Source organism: Hirundo rustica, chromosome 6 (assembly GCF_015227805.2).
Source record: "Hirundo rustica isolate bHirRus1 chromosome 6, bHirRus1.pri.v3, whole genome shotgun sequence".
In the NCBI taxonomy this organism is placed as follows: Eukaryota; Metazoa; Chordata; class Aves; order Passeriformes; family Hirundinidae; genus Hirundo; species Hirundo rustica.
Window position 1 is genome coordinate 8,878,593 of NC_053455.1, and position 24,405 is coordinate 8,902,997.

Here is a 24,405-nt window from a genome sequence, read left to right on the forward strand (position 1 = left end):
TTTTTTTCCGCTGACAGCTTTGCCAAAGTCAGTCCGTCCAGGACAATTATTTGAAGATATCTGTTCCCTTTTACCATTCAGGGGTTACCTTCCAATTCAAATGCAAGCAAATGTCAACTGGTCCACATTAAGTCCATAAAGTGGAGTTACGTTTCTTTTGCTGAGATTGTTATAAGGTCTAGTATATAGCTGGACTCTGTCAGAGTAGCATATTATTCTTCTGGGCAGTTCACAGGCACCCAGGGAGTCCCTGCCTCTGGGAGTTTCCACACTGAGAGACCATCTTTTATTCAAAGAATTTATAGTCTAATCAGAAAAAAACAGAGGAAGGTTGGGAAAATGGGGGTAGCAGCTTGCTGTGAACACATATCAGTAGAGCTTCTTCATGGAGAAAGTCTGTCAAACTGTTTAAATTGTTTTTTTATTAAAAAAAGTATGAAAATCAGTACTTTAAAAATGGATGTTTAAACAAATCTTTGCTTTAAAAATTAATCAGTTTTATCTGCTTTATTGAAAAAAGTTGTACAGGAGCCAGTTCAATTGCTCCTGGGAAAATTTTACTATTTTTTTTAGACATCACCATGAAAATCAGAGTATAAAACTTCTCATTTCCAAGATGGTCAAAATCACACATGAAGAAGACATGCTAGTGGGTATTTTTAAATATAATGTTTTGGAAAGTTTTCCTTTAGAATTGTGGAATATTTTTGCTTGTTGTTGTTTTGTTATTTTTTTTTTTTTAAACTCACTTCACTATCTGTAACCCCACTTTGACCTAGTCACTACCGATACGTTTCGGATGACAGAATAAATGTTAAAAACCTTTACTTCTTCAGAGATAGATTTTCCATACATCACTGTCATAACCTTAAGGCCTGAGAGCCAGCAAACCTCTAGAGCTTTCTGGAGACAGTTATATCATTAGAAATCTAAACATGCCAGACCCCCAGGACAGGTGTTTCTGGTGATGATGGGTAAAGATGTTACTCCTTAAACCACTCCCTGTTCCATACTCCAGCAATGCTCATATGAATGATCAAAGCAGAGCAATTTGGGGAACAAATTACAGCACAAAGGCACCGTGTTTGTCTTATCAGTGCTGTTTTGGGACATTCCTGTGGACTGGATAATTTCTGAAAGGAAAATTCCACTTTAGCAAGAGATGTTGAGGTTTTATGATATTTTCTGTATTAAACTGAGAACCAGATAGTAAAATTGCATATGTGTGTGTTGCTAAGCGCAGGACGGAGGGATAACCCCTCCTTGTGAAAGCTGATATTCCCAGAGGGTCAGTTCCTTGCAGAGAACCTGCAGAGATCCCACTCCAGACCCCTGCTGTGGATCTTGTGGTGGTTTCCCCAAGCAGAAATTTCCAAGAAAGGCTAGAGGAAGACAAGAGCTGGCCCTGTAGGCCTTTTGCTGTGTTTCACCTCCTGAGTTATGGCTGTTGTGGTATCTCTGTGTCACCCTGCATCACTGTGGTGAGGTACAGGATGTTTCCCAGCACACTGAAACCTGTAGGTGTACACCCACCAGGGGAATGGGGACAAAGACAGGAAAAGAGAACGCTTAGAAAAGAGGAGGAATTGATTAGGTCCTAACTGTTTCACTGCATGAAATACACATATTGTATATAATGTATATAAACATGGTATATTCATAATAGCGGCCAGCTGTTGCCCACGGCCATTACACACAACCAGAATAAATGAAAAAAGGAATTATGTTGAATGGAGGAAGGGCAAAGCATCTCAACAGGCTGCTGGGACCTGTAGAGTCTCTTTTGCAGAAGAGGTTAAAATATGGGCAGAGCAAACATTTTATGCAGGATTTTCAGGCACTGGCGGATCTCTTTTCAACAACAGTCCTCTCCAGAGGAACTCCTGAAGCTCTGACACATCATTGCTAAAACTTGACATTTCGGTTCTTTTGACAATCTGTCATCCCAGCCAGCAGATCACTGCACTACAAAGTTCCAGAGCAGTCTAGCTTTTGCCCAGAATGCAGAGAGAAGATGCTAAATCCCACAAGAGCTCTTTGGTGCAGTGTGACACCAAACAGCTCCCTGGCTCCTGACCCTGAGCCGAGCTGGCCTGGGGCTGAGCCATGGGGAAGCTCTCCTGCCCTGGGCACCCCTGCCCTGTATCCACACCTTTCAGTGATGTTACACTGCACGTAGGAGGGGAGGGAAAGAGCAAAGGTGTTTTCTAGTTGTGTCCATGGCAGATAAATCACCGTGTATGAATTATGGAGCGAGCCGGGGCACACGGCGCGATACCGCTGTTATAAATGCCGGTGTTATTAGTTATGCCGGCATGCCGCAGGAGACAAATCGGCGTGGATGGAGTGTGGATGTGCAGCACAAAGATTAGGGATGATGGATTACTCTTGCCTGTCTCTGGGATGGCAGCACTGTCTGAGAACCGTGTGTGGCCAGGCAGCCCCACAGCCAGAGAGGCAAAACCCACAGGTGGAGCGGGGGAGATCTGGTGGCGTTATGAGGGTGGTCGTGTCGGGATGCACAGAAACCAGGATTCACCCTTATTTCTTATTTCCTGCTGCTTCTGAGCAACAAATGGAATTGAAATTGAAGCCTGTGCACCAGCAGCTCTCGCAGGGGTGTCTGTGAGTAAGTGACAGGTATAAATTGTAGCTCCTGGAAGCAGTTAGGGGGCCCGTGGGAATGAGAGGTATCATAACATGAAAATGAAGGTCAGCTACAATGCCGTGAGCATGGAGTGATCGCCCAGTATATTACAAGGTCTTTAAGAGCTAGCAGAAGTACTCAGTCTTTTGCAGCCATCGGGGGTCAGAGGGCTACTCAGCGATGCCCATGAGAGCCAGGGATGTCTGCAGGATGGGGCAGAGCCACAAGCCCCCTCCAGGGATTGGTGTCTCTGAAGCTGTCAGGCAGGAGGTATTTGCTTTGGGCTTTTTCCTGTACTGTAGTACAACTCTCTGGGATTTAACAAACATGGAACAGGAGATTTGGAGGGAAGTGGTGAATCTCTCCCAGCGATTAGAGTTCAGTCCTTCTGTGATGCTTCTACTCAAATTGTGGTAAAAATAAAAATTTCTTCTTTGCATTGACCCAAACACAGCTATTTTTTCACTAAGTTATTTCACTAAAATATATTGAAATAAAAAGATGAAACCATAAAAAGCAACGAAGCACTTACATAAATTTTATTGCAAAAACAGAGTCAGATTTTCAGCCACAGATATCCATAGTTTACAAATTTTTTAGTTGTTTCTGTGCTCAGAAAAGAAAAAGATGACTTTAAGGAGGAGCCTTTACCCATTTTTCCAAACTGTTTTCAGGTAAAATATTCAGAAGTGTATGGATGACTTAGGAAAGTACTATTTTCCCTTCAGAAGGGACGTAGGTTGTTTGGCAATTACTGCCAGACACATAATGGGTAATAAAACCACCTGCAAAGATTTTAGAGCAAAAGCAAAACTGGATCAGGACAGAGCAAGGTCCATCAGAGACTTTTTTTACTTGGTGGGACAGGGAATCCAAAATTATGAGTATGCATCTGGAGACAGTTTGTGGAGCCTGCTATGTGCTCTTGAGCAGAGGCTGGAGGGCTCAGAGACAGGTGTGGCTGACAGCATTTGGCTCTGGGCTGTTCCTCACCTTTCATGACCTCCAATTCCCATCTAGGCAGAGGTGGGAGGCTTGGGATATGAGCTGCCCTCACCTGCTCTTAATGGACTGCTGTCTGCGTGCCAAGGGGTGCCTTGTGCTCAGGGACAGATACCTGGCATAATACAATTGCTAAAATGAGCTTTAGTTGCAGATATAATGGACTACGTGGACTGAGTCCAAATGGGGAGTTGTGACAGCCACTCAGCAGTGAAATGTATCCCCAAACCCCAATCTAGTGTGTGAGGACGCTTCTCACAGCTGCAGATGAAAACCTTCTGGTAACAACCTAAGACTCTGGGAAATTCTGCAGGGATTTTGTGAGCTCTGATCCTTGCTGTACCCTTATTTCCATCATCCACTAGGGCTCTTGTGTGGGAGAGTCTGGTTTAGTTTTCAGTCCAAACCATACAAAAGGCAAATCCTCATCAGCCCTTAGCAGATGTGATGGGCTGATCGTTATTGAAGATGATGTATTTGGGATTTGTAATTAAAATTAAAGCTATTTGCTATAAAACATGCAGAATTTAATTCCTTTCATTAGATATCTTAGGCTAATTGTTGTATCCAGCGGGGAGCAAATAGCATTGTAATTGCTTGATATCTCATGCTGGTTCGATTTGAAGATAATAGGAATGGGAAAAAAGAGAGATAACTCCAAGAAGAGTTTTGTCTTTCTTTCTTTGACTTCTGCTTGCTGCCAAGCATTTCTAAAATAAAATTAATTTTTTCAAACTGGCATTCTCTTTCTGTCTCAGTGAGAAGGTTATTGGGCTGAGGAGGGAAAATGCTGGTTTTGTTCACTCCTGGAGAGGTACTGAGTTGAATGGTGCTGGTTTTGGGGATGCTCTTAGAAGGCACTCTCTGGTCATGCAGAGGAATTCTGATTATTCTTTCCATCCTTCTGTCAGGGAAACTGAGGAACTGAAAGGCAAAGCCACAGGTCTCATGTCACATGACAGAAAAGCTGACCCCAAAGACCTTCCCATTTCTTCTAGTTCTGAAAATGGCCGTGTGGAGTTCAGAAAGGTGGCGGCTCAGAAAGCTGTCCTTGGCTCCCTGTGTGGCACAAGCCAAGGAGCCCAGCCTGGGCACCTGCGGCTCACACTGGAGGCACCCAAAGTGCTGCAGGATACTCATGAAGGTGAAGGGAAGAAGTGAGGTGAGCAGACAAACATGACAGGATTTGACTTATTAATGGGAGTTTGAAGACTCACCGCAGAGGGAAAGCTTTCCATGGAAGACGTAAAGGCAGGGAAGCTGTGTCAGGCAGTCACAGGCATTGGGAAAATGAAAATAGCAGCCTCTCCTTCCAGCCTATAACATGATATTTTCCACATTCCCCTGGTACAGTAATTGATACAATTATCAAATGGTGAGCCCAGCTTGGTCAGCCACTTGCCTGCCACCCATCCTTATCAGTGTTCAACTGGAAGCCAGTGCAGGAAAATTCAGTCCCCAGAAGAGACCCCTTCATTAAAAATCTGCCTGTGCATGACGCTGTCACAATGCAAGAGGCAGGTCACACATCAGTCTTTTAAAGGTGCTTTTATGGTACTTGCTGCTTCAGACTCTGAGCACCTCATAATCTTTATTAACATCCACTTCTCAGCATTTCTACAAGGTAAGAAAATGCCATTGCCTTGATTTTTTTAAGGTGGGTGGCAGGGGGAAGAGATCGATTCACAGCATCCTTCAGGTACTACAGATATCTTCTGACCCTTCACCAAAGCTCATGTATCCCTGCAAGCACCCAAGTTTTGCACCTGGGAAGGTCATCTCAGGTTCCAGGAGTTAATATAATTCCTAACCAGGGCTGAAATCAGCTCTGTAAGAACTCCAAAGGACTGGTACTTAACCCAAGGTCTTGGAGGCAGGATCATGGTGCATGGAGCACTCTGATTCCCAAAGCAGCCAGACTGGAGCTGCCGTGCAGGGATGCACCAATCCCTGTCTGCATCCTGTAAGAGGACCTGTGACACAGGATGTATAGAGGCACAGGGTGAAAGCAGCATGTGGGAAAGGATTTCTTCTGCCCCCACCACTGTGTTAAAGCTGAGCTTTGCTGATGGGCTTCAGAAACTTTGTGAGTGGGGAAGTTTTCCTTTGTGTCTCTGAATATTTGAGATTTCTTCTTCTTCTGCCCTCATTTTTCATTTACAAAGAGGATTGCCACAGGGTATTTCCAGCCCTTCCAATGTGGTGACAATCTCTTATTAGAGGTTTTTTTCCATCTGTGCTGCCAGCTATGACTGGCTTTTGCTAATAGAGGTATGCAGGCACCTTCTGTGCCTTCTGCTTTTAACTGTTTTAAATAATCTCCACATACACACTCATTAAATAAGCTTCATGTACATGAGTTTTGTCCATGGTAAATGTGGCTTTTAAGCACAAACCCCAAACCCACAGCTAGCTGCTCTGCACCAGGCTATATTAAGCCCATTTAAGCAAGAGTTTTTCTAGTCAGCAGAAGGGGAAGAAGTCTCTGTGGCTGTTGTACTGTCAGCTTTCCTATCCAATTTAATTAGTTCTGTGAAGCTCCTTGACTAAATTTGCATATAATTTATTCTCCCCTCCCTTTCCTTGTTATGTGTGTTAATTATTTTCGTGCAGCACGCTCGGGGCCTGCAGATGAAGCCGGATCTGGGCGAACATCTCTGCCTGCAGCAGGCGATCACCCCAGGGAGGCACGGCCGCGAAAGGGATGGGAGGGGGGATTCTGGGTGATAAATCTGAACTTGGGCAAGGCTGAAAGGCAGGCATGGAACAGTGGGAAACTGCTGGCAGACCATGTCTTCTATGAGTTTCTGCATTCATTTGCAGAGGTTGATGGAAAGCGGCTTTATGGAACTAGATTCTGCTGGTAGCTTGAGGGTCAATCCCATGACAATCCCTTTGGGATTCTAGGCTGGAGGACACAGACAAGGCTTCAGGAGAAATAATATTGTAGCTCTACCTTAAAGTGGTTTATAGGGGTGCTTATGGGGTGTGCCAAGCCTGTCAGAGGAGGGAGCAGAGCTGTGCTGGGGACAGTGGTGACAGATATCACCTCCAAAGACAGTGAAAGGGACAAAATCAGCTTCAAGTTCAAGACTGATGCTCCTGTCATTGCTGTTGGGGCTGCTGGAGCAATAACACCCTTCCCTCAAAACCCAGGGGCTGAGGCAAAACCTGCAGAAACCAGTTTTGTTTACTTGTTAGATAAAGATAAATGAAGTGAAAAGCTGGCAGTTTTACACCCATGTCTAAAGCACACTGGTCATCAATCAGGACAGTTTTCCAAGCAGTTATCTTCTTTGGAAGGAGAAGGAATGTGCTAGTGCCTGGCCATGGGACAGGGCCAGCAGTGACCACAGGCTCCAGCTCACAGGTCCCCCTGTTGCTTCTTTCATTGTGAGAAAGTGAAAAACTAAAATAAAAATTTAGAAAATTTGCCTACATACTGACGGAATAGCAGATTTCCTCCTCTCACTTGATTGCAAAACCTAGGTTTATCTCTACCTTTCCATTTATTTATTTGCTTACAGGGACATGTAGGAATTCAGATCAGCACCCTCTTTCTCTGGGTGGTGCAGCCCTGGTTTGACAAGACTAAGAAGGAGACTGCTTCCTGCTCTGCTGTGCATCCAAATGAAGATAGCAGCCATCTAGTTCTGCATGATGAGCATAAAAATCGGTCATTTTATGCTAGCTCGTCTCCTGTTGTGCAAGGTAAAATGTTTTCACCTATCTGTATGCCAGAGGCAGTACCACTTAAACACAGTCCAGAGGAATATTTCTGTATCCCCCCAAGTAATGACATTACTGATAACTACCAACCAGCAGACCCTCTTTGGCCTGTGGTTTCTACTAAATTTATCAGTGGAGAAACATTACATGGGAGCTATTGAATCTTGATTTTGTTATTAATCCATCTGAACAGCTATGTTCTCCGTCTGTGGTGAATGTCAGCTATGGGAATTTTCAGAGTGGACAGAGGAATCGCCATGTCTGGAAGGCACAGATTATTGGTTAAATAAACCTTCCCTAAGAAAGCATTTGGATAATCATAGAATCATTGAAAGGTTTAAGCTGGAAGGGACCTTAAAGATCATCTAGTTCCAATCCCCAGTGGGAGAGGGGGAAGAGGAAAGGGGAAATCTGCTTCCAGACACAGAGAGAATTTAGTTTAAATTCCTCAGCCAATGGAGCAGAGATCTTTAACATATGACATGAGGAAATTATTCTTTTTTTCTGAGTGCTTTGTTTACTGCATAATTTAAAGGAATTTTTCTGGTCACCCTTTTCTACATAATTGAATTTTTATAGCGCTGTTAATAATAATGTACATCAAAAGTGGTAATTTTTATTCTTCAATGGATTTTTATATTACTTCAGTCAGAGAGAGATATGAGAAAGCATTAAGAATAACTAAAGATGTATTCTGAAATAATTTGCATGATTTAGTACTTCTTAAAATTGGTGAAATAGTTGGTTGTCTTCACTATTTCTGTGAAGTAATTCTGGATTTTCAGAGAGTTGATATATTTTAACAATGGTAAAAGAGGGGCCAATCCTGCAGTCACTTTCAGGTAAAAATCCCATTTGTTTCCACAGGAGTTTTGTCAGCTTGGGGAGACAGCTGCATCAAGATGTATAAATGCATGTAAAAAATGTCACTTCCAGTATGTCATGTGTTTGAGTGTTGAAAACAGCATTATCCTTTCATGTCCCATACAGTCAGGCAGTAAATAATTTTTAAAAGGTTTGGAGGTAAAGAAAAATACACTTGACTCTTTGTGCTTTAACTTGGCCCCTCATTTAAGTCACTGCCTGGGTTTCTGGGGGACATGTCACAGAAAAAGCTGGAGAATTTCCTTGTGGCCATGAGTGAAACAACAGTGGAAATCTCTACAACTTGCCTTGTGGAGCTCAAAAAAGTTTTTCCTTTGTTATTTGGGGGGAAAAAAAATTGGCACATTAAACATCTGACATCAGATTTATTAAGGACAGTAGTTTCCAGCTGAGGCTTTTCTTGAAAGTATATTTAATCCTTTGAAGAAGAAATGGCATTATTTCCAGAATGGAGGAAATGATGATTTAAATATGTTTTCGGGTAATGGAACCACTTTGTTAATGAACAGTAATTTTCTGACTACCTCTGGAGGAATTAAGTTCATGGATTATATAATACATCTGTGAAAGCTTATCTGATCGCCCAGTAATTGTGACCTCATTGTGAGTTGTGCAATTAAGCGTTAAGCTACTATTTGGCACCACAATTAATTGTGTTTTACTTTTCTGATACGCTTGTTGACGATGGGGAGCGAAATTACTGATGGCAGCAGAGGGGTTGGAGGAGTGGCACAGTCTGAGCACCATCCCCACACAGCACTGCAGGTGTCCCTCTCCAGTGTGGAGGGGATAATTAATCAAGCAAAGAGCTAATGACAGCAGGGAGACTCTCACATCCAGTGTGAAGGCTTTTAGGATGGGCACCAAAGCCCTTCTGCTTCCATGTGTAATGCTGAAAGAGGTAGATGGGTTCAATGTGCCAGGGAGTGGTTTTGCAGGGAAAATCTGAGGATATGTCTTTCACATACAGCTTTCCACATATAAATGGTTGTGTGGAAACATGCAAGGCAATAACACGTTAGGAAAAGTTATTGGGAAATTGTGACAAAAATATAGATCTTAGTCAACTTGAAGGTAGGCTTTGGGGACATATTGAGAAAGATGAGAACAAGATGAGAAAAAAAGCAATGCATATGGACAAAGTCAGCTCCTCAGTTGGAAGGATTCTTAACACTTCTGACGCTCCAACGTAAGAAAATCTTCAGGTGACCAAAAACATGCATACCTGGAGCTTCAGAGAAAGCAGGGATTTGGCAATTGTTCACGGCAGGAACCTATGGGTCACAGCATTAATTGCACTGCAGGGGTTCACAGGTTGCTCTCTGAAGGGCAATTCATTTTAGAGGTCTTTGTTGACCCACTAGATTTTCTTGCCCCTCCCATTAAGGACTGGTACTGCGCATTGCTCCCTGCCCTGGCAGTGCCACCCTGCTTGCCGCATGATGTGCTGAGCCTGTAGACAGCTCTGAATTGATGAAGAACCACAGGTCCCCATGCATTAATGTGCAAGGACCAGAATGTGCAATAGGATGGAATAAAAGAGATTAATTTTTTGGTTCTTTCATGCTGAGAGAAGCAAGAGGCGTGAGTATCCACTGTGACTGATTTCATTAATGCAAGTAAGGAAGTATTAAAGGCTTTTTATTGTGGTGCAGTCATCCTTTCTCAATTAAACACGTTTCCTCTTGGACCTCCTCCTTGTTGGACTCTGCCATCTTTTGGGTAGTACATCAAGAGTACGCCCTTTTCCGTCATGATCTATTGTACCTGTATATCTTCAGAGTGAGCTTTCTTTCTAATGATCTATTAGTGAAATGCATCATTTCAGTGAGGATGATGATGATGATATACTACTCCATGGATGATGCCATCGAAAGGAAAGAAAAGGTCAAACAACAAATTCAATAGAGTTATTGGATTAAAGTCAGGCAACACATCATCTCCAAGGCTGCTTTCCTAATGCCAAAGAGGATTGCTGATACAAGCAGTGCATTCTAGGGACTATTCCTTTTATGACTGTGCTTGAACTGACCCCTGAACGTCAAGTGAAAGCAGTACTTTCGATCATCTCAGCTGAGGAAATATGAAAATATTATTGTGTTTGAGACTATACATATGACAGGTTCCACATCAAGTCCCCAGACATTTTGTATCTTCTGCTGTTCTGGCCAAGCTTCTGCCTTCTGAGTGCACATTCCCAAACATTGCATGCATGTCTCTGCCTAGGCTGGTTCTGAAACTGCATCTGTGTGGATCCCCATCGCTTGGTTCACTGCAATCATATAAGATGCTAATAAATAAGCTTTTTTAGTGAGTTGAAATTACCAGTGTAAGATTATAGAATAACACCTACAAAACTCTTACTTTATGGCCATCATTTCCCTCATGATGTCTGAAAATATATTTTACTCACTCTGACTCTTTTCTACAGTATTCAAAAACCTTGCTATGCTCAGGTTGAACCAAAAGTATTCTCTGTACCTTAGAGTGAATTTTAAAAAACATGGTATGGATTTTTCTTGTCTCGTGGGTCTTATTTATTTTCTTGAAGTCCTAGAATTTCACTATGGAAGGACACTGAAAGACACATAAATAATGTGCAGAGTTGTGTCCCAAAATGGCTCAATTGTTTAACGCCTACTGAAATGTAAATGAAGCTTATGAGAGCACTAGGAGATTAATCTATCCATCCAAGGTCAATATATTGAGTAAGGTGCAATTTGCTGGGGGGGGGGAGTGTCTTCCAATGAATAATCTTGATTTTTAGAAAAAGGCTTCAGGCTTGTCTCTCCTTTCAAGTCCCCTCTATTTGCATTTGCTGATAATGGTGAATGGTTTTGTAGTGCCAAGATGTGACATCTGACTGCTTGATTTTGCCATTTCATGTGTGAGACTGACATGCAATGCAGCTGCTCAGACAGTGGGAATGTGACCTGGCACTGGCCTTGGAAAATCAGAAAGGATGTTTTTGAAGCCAGCCGCAGTTCTGTGCTGTATGAACATTTCAAGAAGCTGAGGGTGGTTGGTGCCAGCATCTAAACCATTAATACTTCATTTTCTATACAGCATGGCATGTACTAGCAGCTCTATTTTTTCAAGGGTGGCCAGACATCTCCCAGTTGGAATCTGTGTGTGGGGAGTACTGTGGAATAAATTCAAAAATGCATACATTTCATCTGTTTCACCAGGCTTTCTCCATTTGGGTTTGGTGGTTTGTTTTTGTGTGTGTTTTTTTTTTGTTTGTTTGTTTTTTTTTTTCCCCATTATTTTCCATCAACACAAAAGACTGATTATTACTAGAGAAATCGTGCAGTGGGTTCCCTGGAAATCTTTGCACTCCCAGTTCTCTGCCACCCAGCATAAGCCTAATATAAACCCCATGGAAGTCTGATGTTTTGTAGCCTTTCTCCACCATGTCAACAAGACTGTGATCACCACTTCCTTCGGCCAGCAGATATTGAAATTGCAACTACCAAGTCTCATCTCACTGGTGGTGAGGTCTTTTTTAACCTTATCCTTTCTTCCCTTCCCTTTCTTTTCTTTTCCTTGTACATTTTCCTAAGTGTTATTTTGATGTTTTTGTATTGCTATAGTACTGTAGGTAATAATACCTACCTGCTTTCCATTGCAACCAAATTGTTCTAAAATAAACCCTACATATATATATACATTTGCAAACACTGATCATTCACAGTCAATTCACTCTAATCCATCCCAAGGGACATAAACAGGAACCTGGGTTACCCTCACCTTCGTTTGGGGTGCTCATAACAGGGAGAAGGTAGAGAAAAATTCATCCTGCCTTCACCTGCCTTCCTGAAAAATGCAACTCTTTAATAGCCAGTAAACATCTGTTTTGATACCTTCAATTCTTGTATTCCAGTCAGAGGTAGCAGACAAAGAACTGAATGGGAATTATCTGAAATTCATTACAACTCAGAGGGAAGTAGGACTGTAAGACAACGAAGTCACAGAAATTTGCCAGACACAGAATAATTCCTGCAGAAGAAGTTTAGAAACTCTTTAAGCACTTTTGCCAAATTTCATAATCTTCATGTTATTTTCTTTTGTTTCAAGAAGTGTATGTTCAAGATTGATACTGCTTCCTAATTGAAGATGTTTCAAACCACTTGAACTGCTTCAGAATAAAGTTTCTTGGAAAGCATGATTTTTCTGGGTTGTGTTGGGGTATTTACCAAGATAGAAAAATGAGAAGTCAGAAGGTTTTCTTGTTTTTAAAAGTTTGAGCAATTTTCTGGTAATGGCATGTCAAATGCAGATTGCATAATTACACAATTCGATTTCATTACAGCATTTTCAGCCATTCCAGGCTTGATTCTAGTTAAAATAAAAGTGAGAACTAGTTTAGCATGTAGAAGTGTGTTTCCACGAATCACAGAGCTAGTCCTAGGAAGTATGGATCTATATGTTCACAAGAGCAAGAGCTGCTATAAATGCAACTGCAAAATAAACACTGGAAATATATAGATGTATGGATATTTAAACAAAAGAGCCTATAACACAGTCAAGCAAACTCTGAGTGTGTCTATCATTTTCTGAGATGTGCATACATCACCAATTTCACTAAATGCTTTTTAGAACAGCCACAGTACAGCAAATTATTACTTCAAGAGATCCAAACACCCATCCCTATACTATACAGTTAGAAAAATTTCCTAAGAACAAAACAAAGGCTCATAATTATCAGAGAACACTTCCAGTGCAAAGAATTAATAACATCTCAGTATGAAATATTTGTAGATACATTTTTCTCAGTTTAACCATCTCCTAACAGTGCAGAGACCCACTCTACATTGCCAGTGTCTCCCCATCCCAGAGCCCGTGAGATGCAGCATCAGCTCATTGCACCCATAGCCTGATTTTGCAGTATGCCAAACTTTCTCTCTAAAAATAAATAAATAAGTAAATGGAAGAAATGCCATCGTGTCGCTAATGGTATTTGTGTCATTTTGCAGCTGTGTTGACTTTTAAGTGAGTAGCCAGTGATTTTTGAGTTAGCTAGGTGAAGTGGAAAAATAATGACGGATTCAGTAGTCTTTTGTCACTTTTGGGCCTGAATTTTCCTGATGTCTATATGAGTGTTGGATGTGTACTGCCTGTCAGTTGTGAAAAATAGATTCCAGTGGAGGTCTTGCTGGAAGAAAAAATCTGGGCCATTTAGTTTCACATCATTTCCCCTCAATTCCCCTTTATAATGAGTGTTAATAAATAACTTGGGAAAAAGGGTTCATGATCTTTTATCACTCAGATGTGAAACAATGAAAATTAAAATGGAGGAGAAACCGATAAAAAGCCTAATACCTCATAAACATTCTTTATCTGAAACAATGTATAATAGGAAATAGAAGCAGCTCTTAATGGGAAGATTTGGAGGTTTGAGACCAGTCTTGATTAGGCTTTTTTGCCCTAATTTGTTGTACAGCTTATAACGTTTCTTTCAAGGCAGAATAATATAGGTCAATAGTTGACTTAAAAATCTTTAAGACCTGGGATGATTAGTGATTGAGCAAGAGCCATTAGCCAGTGCACAAACTCGTGCTCTTTCAGACATGAGCTTGTCTTTGGGCAAGGAGCATAAATCTAAAGCTTCGAACTCCATTGTTTGCATAAAACAGATCAATACTCAGCTCTACCGAGGGATGCATCGATTTGGTCAAAAGGAAGGTGGGACTGAGGGTTGCAGGCTCTTTTTTTTATCTGGTTTTCTCTAGTAAATGATGTTCATCATGTTGTGTGTACCTGCCTCCCTGATGGACTCTGCTACCTAATTTTAACCAGATTTTAGACACATTTTATCCAGTGTGGAGGATGTTAAAAATATTGGGCTGTGACAATTTCTGTGAAAACAAGAGGTGTGGTTTAGAAGTGTGAGTGAGGATACCAGGTACTACCTGTTTGCACCAGCAGAGACTTCTCCAAAGTTCCTGGGGCACATTTTCTTATTTGTCCATCCGTGGGTAGCTGCTCGCAGCCCTTGTTTGGCTTGAGCTCAGGCCATTGCTCAGCCTAAGCTTTTATTTCATTAAATACTAGGCAATAATGAGCACAAGAGGTTGACTTCTCAGAGTCCTAACATCCCTTTCGTAATCCAGGGAGAATACTCCCTTTTCCTGGCCTGTCTTGCTCATTTTAGGTCTAAGCAATTTGGGAAGAAATCAAAACTTTTCAGCTACAGTGTTAGAGACAAGGAACTCCATACTGGCTGAAGTGTCTCGATGCCATGGAAATATGGATGATGGGCGTTCAAATACTGTCCCATTTCCTCATGCCCTTCTCTCCACCTCCAAGGAGAAAGGAAACTCCACCTCTTTACCTCACATAATCCAAGAGCAGAGGGCTTTTCTCCAGGTCTGGCAAAATGCAAAATTAAATAGGTAACCATAATTCTATCCTTTCACTGTCCCATATTTCCAGTATTTTAACTTTCCAACGAATAGATGACTTACTTGAACCAAAGCTCTCTTTCGCAAGCAGTGACTTCCCATTACTTGTTTTTGCCTGCAAACCATCAAACCACGAACTTTTAAACAGAGGAAAATATATACACAGGACAAAGGAAATTATGTAAGCTGGCGCAATTGGCATTTTAGTATCATTTAAAGGCAGCACCCAGGTGGAAGAAAGGTGTGGGGGATGATAAAGTATAACTTTTGTTGTTAATAATTGCACACAGTTTTCTTTTGCAATCTTCCTCCTGCAGTTTCTTTCACTAAATGTGAAATTGGGCAAAAGGGATTTGATGTTGCTTTGATCTGCACATGGTAATCTTCCCCTCTTCCACACTGCTGTGGTGGGAAAGGCAGTGGAAGAGAGACAGCTCTGATCCACGCTGGAGCACCTCTCTCCCTGCATTCTGGGGCGGGAGGCAGGAAAATGCTCACAATTAGCAATGAACATTATCATCAGGGAAGTGATTTATAAATATTCCATGAAACAGGGCCCTGGATTGCACAAGCAACAGCAAATATTGTAGCAGATTTATTAGTGGAGCATGAAACATTTATATTTTTCAGATGACAGGACAGATGATGACTGTGTTATGTTAGCAGGGAGGATGAACCTCATTCGAAAAACGCCTCGTAGGTGATGGGTGGATATGACAGCAAGATGAATTAAAGTCTTTGAGCATCAAGATGGTGTGATAGACCCTGGGAATTGAAAACTAAACACCAATAGTATCCTTCAGAAAGCTCAGCTGAGCTTTCTTTGTGTAAGTCGTGGTACAGCCTTGATAACTATGTTGCCCCAGTGACATTGGCAGGGATTGAATTTTCCTGTCATCTTTTAGCAGGGTGGTTTACTAGAATAAATGTTTAGTGCTTCAAGTTAGGGTTATAGTTAGGAAGAGATTGAGAGAAGCTAGTGTTCCCCAGAGATCTGGACTTCAAAAAAGAGCTATCTTGAAGGGGGTTTGAGACAACTTCCTTTTCTACTGTTCATTAAATGCATTACACCCCAAACATGTCAAAGAGCTGGATTGTGGTGGCTTCTGTACAAAAAGCTGATGGAGGATGATTGCTGAATAATATCTGATTCAGAATTGCAGTTCAGGTAGCACTAAAGTAAGTAATTATAGAAAATATGTAACTTAAACAGCCAAGTTCTTTGGAGTTACTGGTGCTTAATTGCACCATGTCCGCTCTCAGAGGAAAAGGAAAAGACCATGGAGTAAAATCAAACAGGAGTTTCCCCTCAGCCATCAACTGCTCAGGTGGAGAGACTGACATCTTTATCACTTCTTCACTTTTTATCCCCTTCTTGATTTTGCCATTTTGAGCTGACACCTTTTGTGATATAAGCACATTTCCAGATGACAGATCTTTCTACCTTTCACTCTGTTACCGTGTTTAAATACATTTCCTTGAAGCAGCCCAGTATGTGAATGAATTTCATGGCTCCTTTCAAGTGTATATGCAGGTGGATCAAAACCGTGCTTGAGATGGCAGCTAGTGTGACTTATATCCAGGGAATGTGTCCCCTGTGAAGCTTCACTCTATACATCAAGATCATCTACCTTTCACACTCAAATACTTTGAACTCAGCCACATCCTGACAAATTGCAGTGGTCTCCTTCCCACAGAGAAGGGAGGAGGTTATGCACCTAGATGTTCTTTTTCTATTTTTTTCTCAAACATGAAACAAGCTTTGCCTCTGTTATAGTGAACTCTGCAAAATCCAAAACAATAAATGAAAAAAATTCAAAGACTTTTTTTTTTTTTTTTTGGGTATTTAACATTGTACACAGTTGTTTTAGTCAGGATTGGACTAATTCAAGCCAGTCTCTGACCTTCTTTCCATTTCACTGAAGAGTTGAGTTACTGTTATACACCATAGTTGGTCAACTCAAATTTGTCTAGTTCCACAGAGATGCTCATTTATCTGCCCTCCTAGAAGCCACAATCATTCATAACCAGCACTAAAGGTTTGTATCTTCATTTTACCAATGCTAAATATTCTTATTGCTGGGAGACTCGAGGAGATAATGGGAAGTCTGCAGGACTTGAGCAGACTCCCTATCCTTTACCAATACTACACAGTCACTGTTTTGGCTGCAAGCAAGCTGTGAGCCCTTAAGATTTAACCTATTTCCATTTTCAAGATTATTGGCTCCAGCTACAAGCACTGCTAAACTATTAGGACAAAAAAATACAGGTAAATGTGAGAAAAATCTGCGTTCCAGATTAAGAATGGGACAAAAGTTTGGTCTCAACAAGCCCATGTTGATTATAAAAAATAGATGCCCTGCTATTGCATACTTTAGAGTTTTTTAAACTATAACCTAGAAGAATTGGTTCATCACTAAGAGGTCATGCAGACTAGGCTGTCCCTTGGCACAGAGCTTCTCCCTGCCACAGCTGCTGTCCTGGCACACCTTTGGCATTCTGCAGCGTCCTCCATCTGGAGCCTGTCCCCATTTCTCTGGCAGACCACTGCAAGGAGACCTGGGCAGAGTCAAAGTGTTCCCAAGGAGAAATTGGGCTTTCACCTTTGCATCTACAGGCAGGCATTACTTCCCCTCCTTTAAGCAAACCTGGAGTTTCTTGCACAGAAGAACAATATTTCTTGTGTTTTATTTTAGGTGTATTATGGCACCTATGACCCCATCCTGTTGTTTTGAGCCTGTGCCCTCCCTCCTCATTCAAGACATGAGGATCCCATGCTCTCATGCTTGTCCAACATTTCCTAGTCAAGCCAAAGTTTGTAGGAAGAAATAATTTCTTTTAATTTTGAACAGTTGGGAGAATTGGAAGAAAAGCAATGAACTTTTGGTGTTCAGTCCTCTGTGGAGTGTCTGGCACTGTGAGTAATGCTTACAGATTCATTTATGTGGCTTAATTCATCCTCCTGGACAATGGACATAATCATGACTTCAGTCATTTTTTTCAGAAAGATGTAAAATAATTTTGTGCGCTTTTGAGGAGTGTTTTAAACAGTTGGATGAAAGGGCACTTATGGCTAAAAGGGGTTTGTTATATTGCTTGAATCTGCTAGTGCGGGATGCTCAGTGCAATCTGAATTGCCTTTTGTGCCTGGCACAATGCATTCCCTATTTATTTGCTCTCACCATGAAATCTGGGACTAGAAGTTTCATGTTTGGTAACAAGTAGGTCTCACAGGAGTTTGGATGTCAGAGCAGAATGGGCTTTCATTGTGTAATGGAGAGGAAAAAAGGGAATTAAGTCCTAAAAAGGTATTTTTTGAAATTCTTCCCATGAACATTATGTTATTAGAGTATCTGGTGAGTTAAGACAACATTTGAAATCCCAACAAGCCAAGAAAGATCATAAAACTGCAAGGAGCAGTCTAAACAGCACATAGCACACAAACATTGTAAATTAAGACAAAGAAAATGATTGTAAATGCCAGCAGTCCCTAAAACATTAGGGACTAATTTCTAACAAACCATTAGCTGCATAGGGAATTGTCAGATATTATTAAATATAATCTGCTGCATCTGCTTTATTATAGAATTCATTTGGCACATATGCTATTTATGCTGTACACTACTTTTTTACGCTATATGTAGTGTTTTTTTATTTAAGCCTTACATGCCACCCCAGCATAGTACAGCGAGTGAATTAGGATTTATTTCACTTCTGTAGGAACTCAATTTGTGTGTTCGCATTCACACTTACATGTGACCCAGTCTCCCTCCTGCCCTAGACCCCCTCCCACAAGCGGCTGCACATGAAAGTTTCTGCAGTACAATCAGTATCCAGCCCCTAACAAGTGCTCTTTCAGCCGCCTAATGCTATGAATGCACGTGTGGAGAACATGGCTCGCAGCCTATGCAGGAATACTGTTGCCATCAATATCACTGTGCCATTAATATTTAAATGGATCCATGCTCTGAATTATACTGGGGTTTTTTTTGAGCTAATATTCAAGGAGTAGGTGATATCCTGTAAGCATTGCTATCAACCACATCAGCCAGACAACATTGTAATCTTGATCAAAAATAATTATGTCATCCATAAAGCTGCAAAGATTTATTAGTTGTGACAGATCTATACATTAACAAATCACTACCTGGCCCTGAATTCCAAGTAGACAGAGCCAGTCTCATAAGGAACAGTACGACCTTTTGGGAAACCTATTAAGGAGTGTTTCACACAGGAAAAATTTGCTCTGAAAATAATCCAGATGTTTGTGTGTGTTTGTGTATATTCACGAGTGATGGATGGCTGTCTGTCTACTTTTGCTTTGCTCAAGTCAGGGTGGGGGATGGCTGGTAAACCAGAATGGGCACAATAAATGTTTTCTGGGGCAGTTCTAGTTCATGTTCTGCTGTAGCTTGAATTTGTTCTGATTTGGCTTCTACAGCACTTCAGGGTAACTCACATTGTACTGTTTTGGAAAGTTATCCCAATTAGGACAAATTTTCAGCTTAATTTGACTCCTTCACTACAATTTTTTGTAATGTCTATTCCTGTGTTGTCAAGTGATCTTCCCTGACACTCATTTTGGTTGCTTTTACCAGTTGTATGTACAACATATAGAATCAGAATTTTCCTTGTCATAATAAAGTTTTAAAAATGTGATTAAAATAATGAAAAATACAGGCTTACATTATCTGTTCATGCTTATCTCTTTCTCTAGATGATCCCTAGACACTGGCCTTCACTTGCCAAAGTTTCAAACAAGCTTCATATTCTTTCCCTCAAGCTTGGGATGAACTCATTGTGAATATCCACCAACATTTTTCCCTTTCCCACACCCCACATGGATCTCTGTCTGTCTGTCTGAGAACCATCATAACCCCAACAGTGCATAACTGTGCTAGAGGAATTAGGTATAACAGAGGGTCTATCCCTGGGCTTTTCGTTTTTAGTCACTAAGATGGTGCCAGGATATATTGAACAATGGATTTTGCATGGTCTTGAGGGAGTATCAGCCTTTGTCAAGCATTTGTGCAGGAGGTGGGGAAGTAAACAAGCTGAGGATCATCTGGTGATCTAATTTGTCAAAGATTCAAAAAATTGATTTCAATTTATTTCATACTTTGGAGAGAAGAAGCAATCCCTATTCACCAACGTCCTGTTTTGTCTTTTAAAATACTGTAAAAAGTCTTATTAAAAAAAATCCAGCTTAGATATGTGAAGAACACTGAAATACTCTCCCTTCATTTTTGAATGTGAGTTTAATAAGATCTTTGAGATTTTGGTTTGGATTTGAGCTGAGACAGAAGGTGAAGTATTTAAACCTCCATGCTCTGCAGAGTGGGGGATCTGTTTTCTTCCTGGGGCAAAGTTTCATTGTCAAGGTCACCACTCTCCTGACGGTCTATTGACCCAGGCTGACCATGTTTTGGACAGCTTGAAAGACACAGGAGGTTTTCAGCCCTCTTTCTCCTTAAAAATGCAATTTATGGGGGTTTAATAGATAATATGTTAGGAAAGTATTTTTTGCAGAGCTCCTAGGTGTAGAACCCCTGATGTTATTGGGGGAATGTATCATAAGTTATGAATTGCACTCCTGAGGCAAAATCCAAGCATTAAAATCCTCTTTTTATATAAGAGAAAGTGAAAGCAGAGTTTGTGTAAGGACATTGTCTGCTCAGTGATGGAGTTCAGAACTGAACTTTGTCTCCTGCTCACACTCCAGGTACAGGCCTGTCTTTTCTACCTGTCTCTCACACACAGAGAGAACCTTCTTAGGGTTTGGGAATCTTAATTGATGTCACATGTAACAACTGACAAATTTCATGCTTGGCAGTGGAATGTGAGAATACAGAGGAGCATTGAATATTTTCAGCACCGGTATTAACTGTGGATTAAAATATATAAAGAGTTGGGAAACTGTATGTACAGGTAATCCTAATTGAGATAGGAAGGTTTTCCCAGAGGATTTAGCTATGTAAAACACTGGGATATTAGGAAAAATGGTCAGGAAAATGATGAAATAGGACCAAAGCAGCAATTTGGTCACGATATTGTGACTGGACAGAAGCCAAGATAATTTATGCAAGAGGCATAAGTAGAAACAGACTAAATTCAGCCCGGACATGGGGATAAATCTTTTGGGAGAACAAAGTACAGCAACAGGTTACCTGAAGAGACTGTGCTGTCCTTGGAGATTTTCAATGCATGACTAAATAAAACCCTGAGCAACCTGGTCTCATCTCACAGCTGCCTCAACTGTCCCATTATCCAGTGGAAATGGGACTCACTTCAACCCAGAGACTAACCTGGGACATAGAAGGGTGGGTTTTTTCAGTAGAAGACTGAGGATGTGCCAGGAATTATTCAGCAATGTCACAACAGACATGCAAGTAAAGAAACTATGATCTGGACTTTGCTGATCAACTTGTCATTATTCGCCTTGCGAAAAGTCAAGAGAGCAAGGCGTGAGGTGTATTCTGAATTAGAAGAGAGTACTCATATAGAACAGCATACAAACCCCTATATGCATTCTTCTATACCAGGCTTTTGTATACTTCTTCCAGCAGTGCTAACTCTGCCAGCAGAGCAAGATTGAATGCTCTACCAATATCCCCCACGTGGCAGCCTCTGGCTGGACCATCAAATTAGTCAGTGACATACCACTGGTAGAAATGTCACCAGTCTGTCTCCTTAGTGGCACATCTCCCACCGAGATACTCTGGGCAAGGCACTGCTAAGAATCAAAGTTACAAAAGGTGAGGGTTTATGCTGCAGTTGCCATTTATGTTTCCTAATTATACTTTTGGGGGGGAGGAGGGGGGTGGTGGTTTGTGGTTTTGTTTTGGTTTTGTTTTTCAAATAGGTCTTGCTGTCACATATGCTTAGATTATTATTTTGCTGTTTTGTGCACTGGTTCATAGACTTGTAAAATTATAGATGGTTTGGGCTGGAAGGGACCTTAAAGATCATCCAGTCCCAAATCCTCAGCCATGGGCAGGGACACCTTCCACCAGACCAAGCTGTTCAAAGCCCCATCCAGCCTGGTCTTGAACTCTCCCAGGGATGGGGCATCCACAGCTGCTCTGGGTAACCTGTCCCAGGGCCTCACCACCCTCACAGCAAAGAATTTCTTCCTTATATCCAACTGAAAAATCCTCTCTTTTAGTTTACAGCCATTACTCCTTGCTCCTCTTGTAAAATATATCTCTGAAAAGATAATGGGTTGGGACTGAAAAAGAAAACCTTTAAAGCCTGGATCCAAGGTAACAAAAATGGTACTTACACATTCCCATAATGGGGTCACTTCATGAGAAATCCTCAGCTCCAAACTCCCAGGAGAACTGTGTGTAGCCAGGTTTGAAATTGAGAACTGAGTTCTCCACTCTGAGCTCACCTCTAATTATTAACAACCCTTTGCTGGAATAATAAACATGCCAGTGCAGAAATCTTGTTCTCATTTTACTTATTTTCTGACCTGTCCATTTTAGCACATAACTTGAAAAAAAAATAGTTTTACTTATTGTAGTATTTGGGAGTTCTGAAAAATTGCCTGCCACTAGAGGTTATTCAAATTCTGGTCTTGATGTATTAGCCTAGACAGTTTTAAAGCCATATCTACAGCGAGTAGTTAGCCATACTGCTGAACAGACATTTTTTAAAATGAACTACAAAGAATAGTCTATTGTGGTTGGCTTATTTTATTTACAGCATTTCACATGGTGTGAACATTAAAAATTTACAGAGTAATATTGATTTGCAGCTTCATCAAACCATTTCTACCCAAACTACAGACCCGAACTGTTTCAGGAAAGGTGACTTATTCAAATGGTTATTTGTGCTTCTCTGAAGGCTGCTCTCTGCCAGGCAGCTATAAATTCATCTCCTGGCAGACAGTTAAAGAGGAGGCTCAGAAAGTAAATAATTGCCAGAAAGAATCAGGAAGGGAGTCTGCTAGTGGATGTGGGAGAGGAGGAGGAAACTGGTGTGGCTGGGAAGAGTCTAATAAATGAGTTTTCTGTGGGTCCCCCAGCCTGCAGGGACACAGGGTGGCACTGTTGTCAGCCACATGGCTGGCTCCAAAGCATCACCCATTCTCAGCTGGTGAGAAAGAATTTTTGTCATTTCTGTCACTCTCCAGGTTAAAAAAAATCTAACATATTTGAATAGACCAGAAAACCAAATGGTACTGGGTAAATGGCACACAGATTTTTGCACTGACACTTCTGCCTGACAAGTGAATCACAAAATAGGAAAAGGGAAAAAACCAAAAAAAACCTAGAAAACCAAACAACACAAACAAACATTTTTAGAACCCTCTAAAAATCCAGAAAGCCAGAGAAATCCAAGTAACAAACAAAAAAAATCCCACAAAAGCAAAAATGTGTGTGGTGGAAATAAAGATGCCCTCCTCAACCCCATTAATGGGAACTTAATTACGCATAAAATTTATGAAAGACGCAGGAAATGTGATCTTCTATCCTATTAGGAGAAAACTGGCCTGCTTCAAATCTGTGGGAGAGCTAGGTGAGACGCATATGTAAAAAGATACATCTCCATCAGGAAAGATATATTGAAAACATCTGGTGAAGTTCTTTGGCCAGTAATCTGTATGTCTTGAAAAACTATATATAAAACTCTTTTGATGCTCTTTGTATAAAATGTGTGGAATTAAATTTTATTTCATGCAGATGTAATAATCTAGGTTATCCGGCTTTCAGTCCCTCTGCACGCAAGTTCTGCTCATGCTTTGGAACTCAACATCCAGAATTTCAAAAGGAATTGAAGTGGCAGGATGACCAGACTTCACTTGTCAAGACAAAGGAGATGAAGTTCCAGATATGTTGGAAGTACTAATCTAATTCTGCTGCCGCCAGCCTAAGTTTTTGGGGCTTTTTTCCACACTGCTATAACCCCCAAAAATTTTACAGTAAAACTTTCAGATTTTCAACAAGGTAAGTTACAGCAGGATTGAATTAATTTTATTTAATTCACTGCTCATACTAACTTACAGCACAGTAAGGGCCAGAGTTACAGTTAATTCATTTGAAAGCATCCAGAGCAGAAGAGATGAAAAAATGAATAGGATTTGGTAGCTCAGTCTAATACTTCTGAAAAAAGCACATTAAAAGAAAATCCGTGAGATTTTGAGAGCAGACCAAATTTTGCTCGAAGTCTGTGGGTCAAAGACCTAGATGACTGTGCAAGTTACACAGCAGCTGTGGGGGGGAGAAGAGAGATTTCTGAGTAATTTGCAGTAATCTGAATGCATGGATTTCTCACTGGATGGACAAGTAGCAACAAGAACAAAGGCAGTGTCTGATCTCTGTGGCATCACCTCCCATTGACATGGGCTGGCTGGGGGGGCTGCTGCTGGCCCTGGAGGGGGGCACATCACGGAGGGGCTCTGTGCTGGGGGCTGTGAGAAAGGCAACGAGCAGGAGAACATGTTAGTGCTGATTACACTGTAGTCTGTCGTTCTGTTCCAATCCTTTGTCCACTGTGTAAATTACTCAGCAGCTTGTGGTCAGGTCTGAAGACACTTAGGCTCTTCAAGTCAATGTAGGTGACTGAGTCCATTGGTATAATCCATTACCTTCCCCAGCCTGATCTTTTAAGTCTGTTTTTGTTGATTTTTTTTTTTTTTTTTAAACCTGCAGTTTTGCTCTAGGAGATATATATATATATATATATATATATATATATATATAAAAGGAAGGAAAATTGTTCCTGTGAACACAG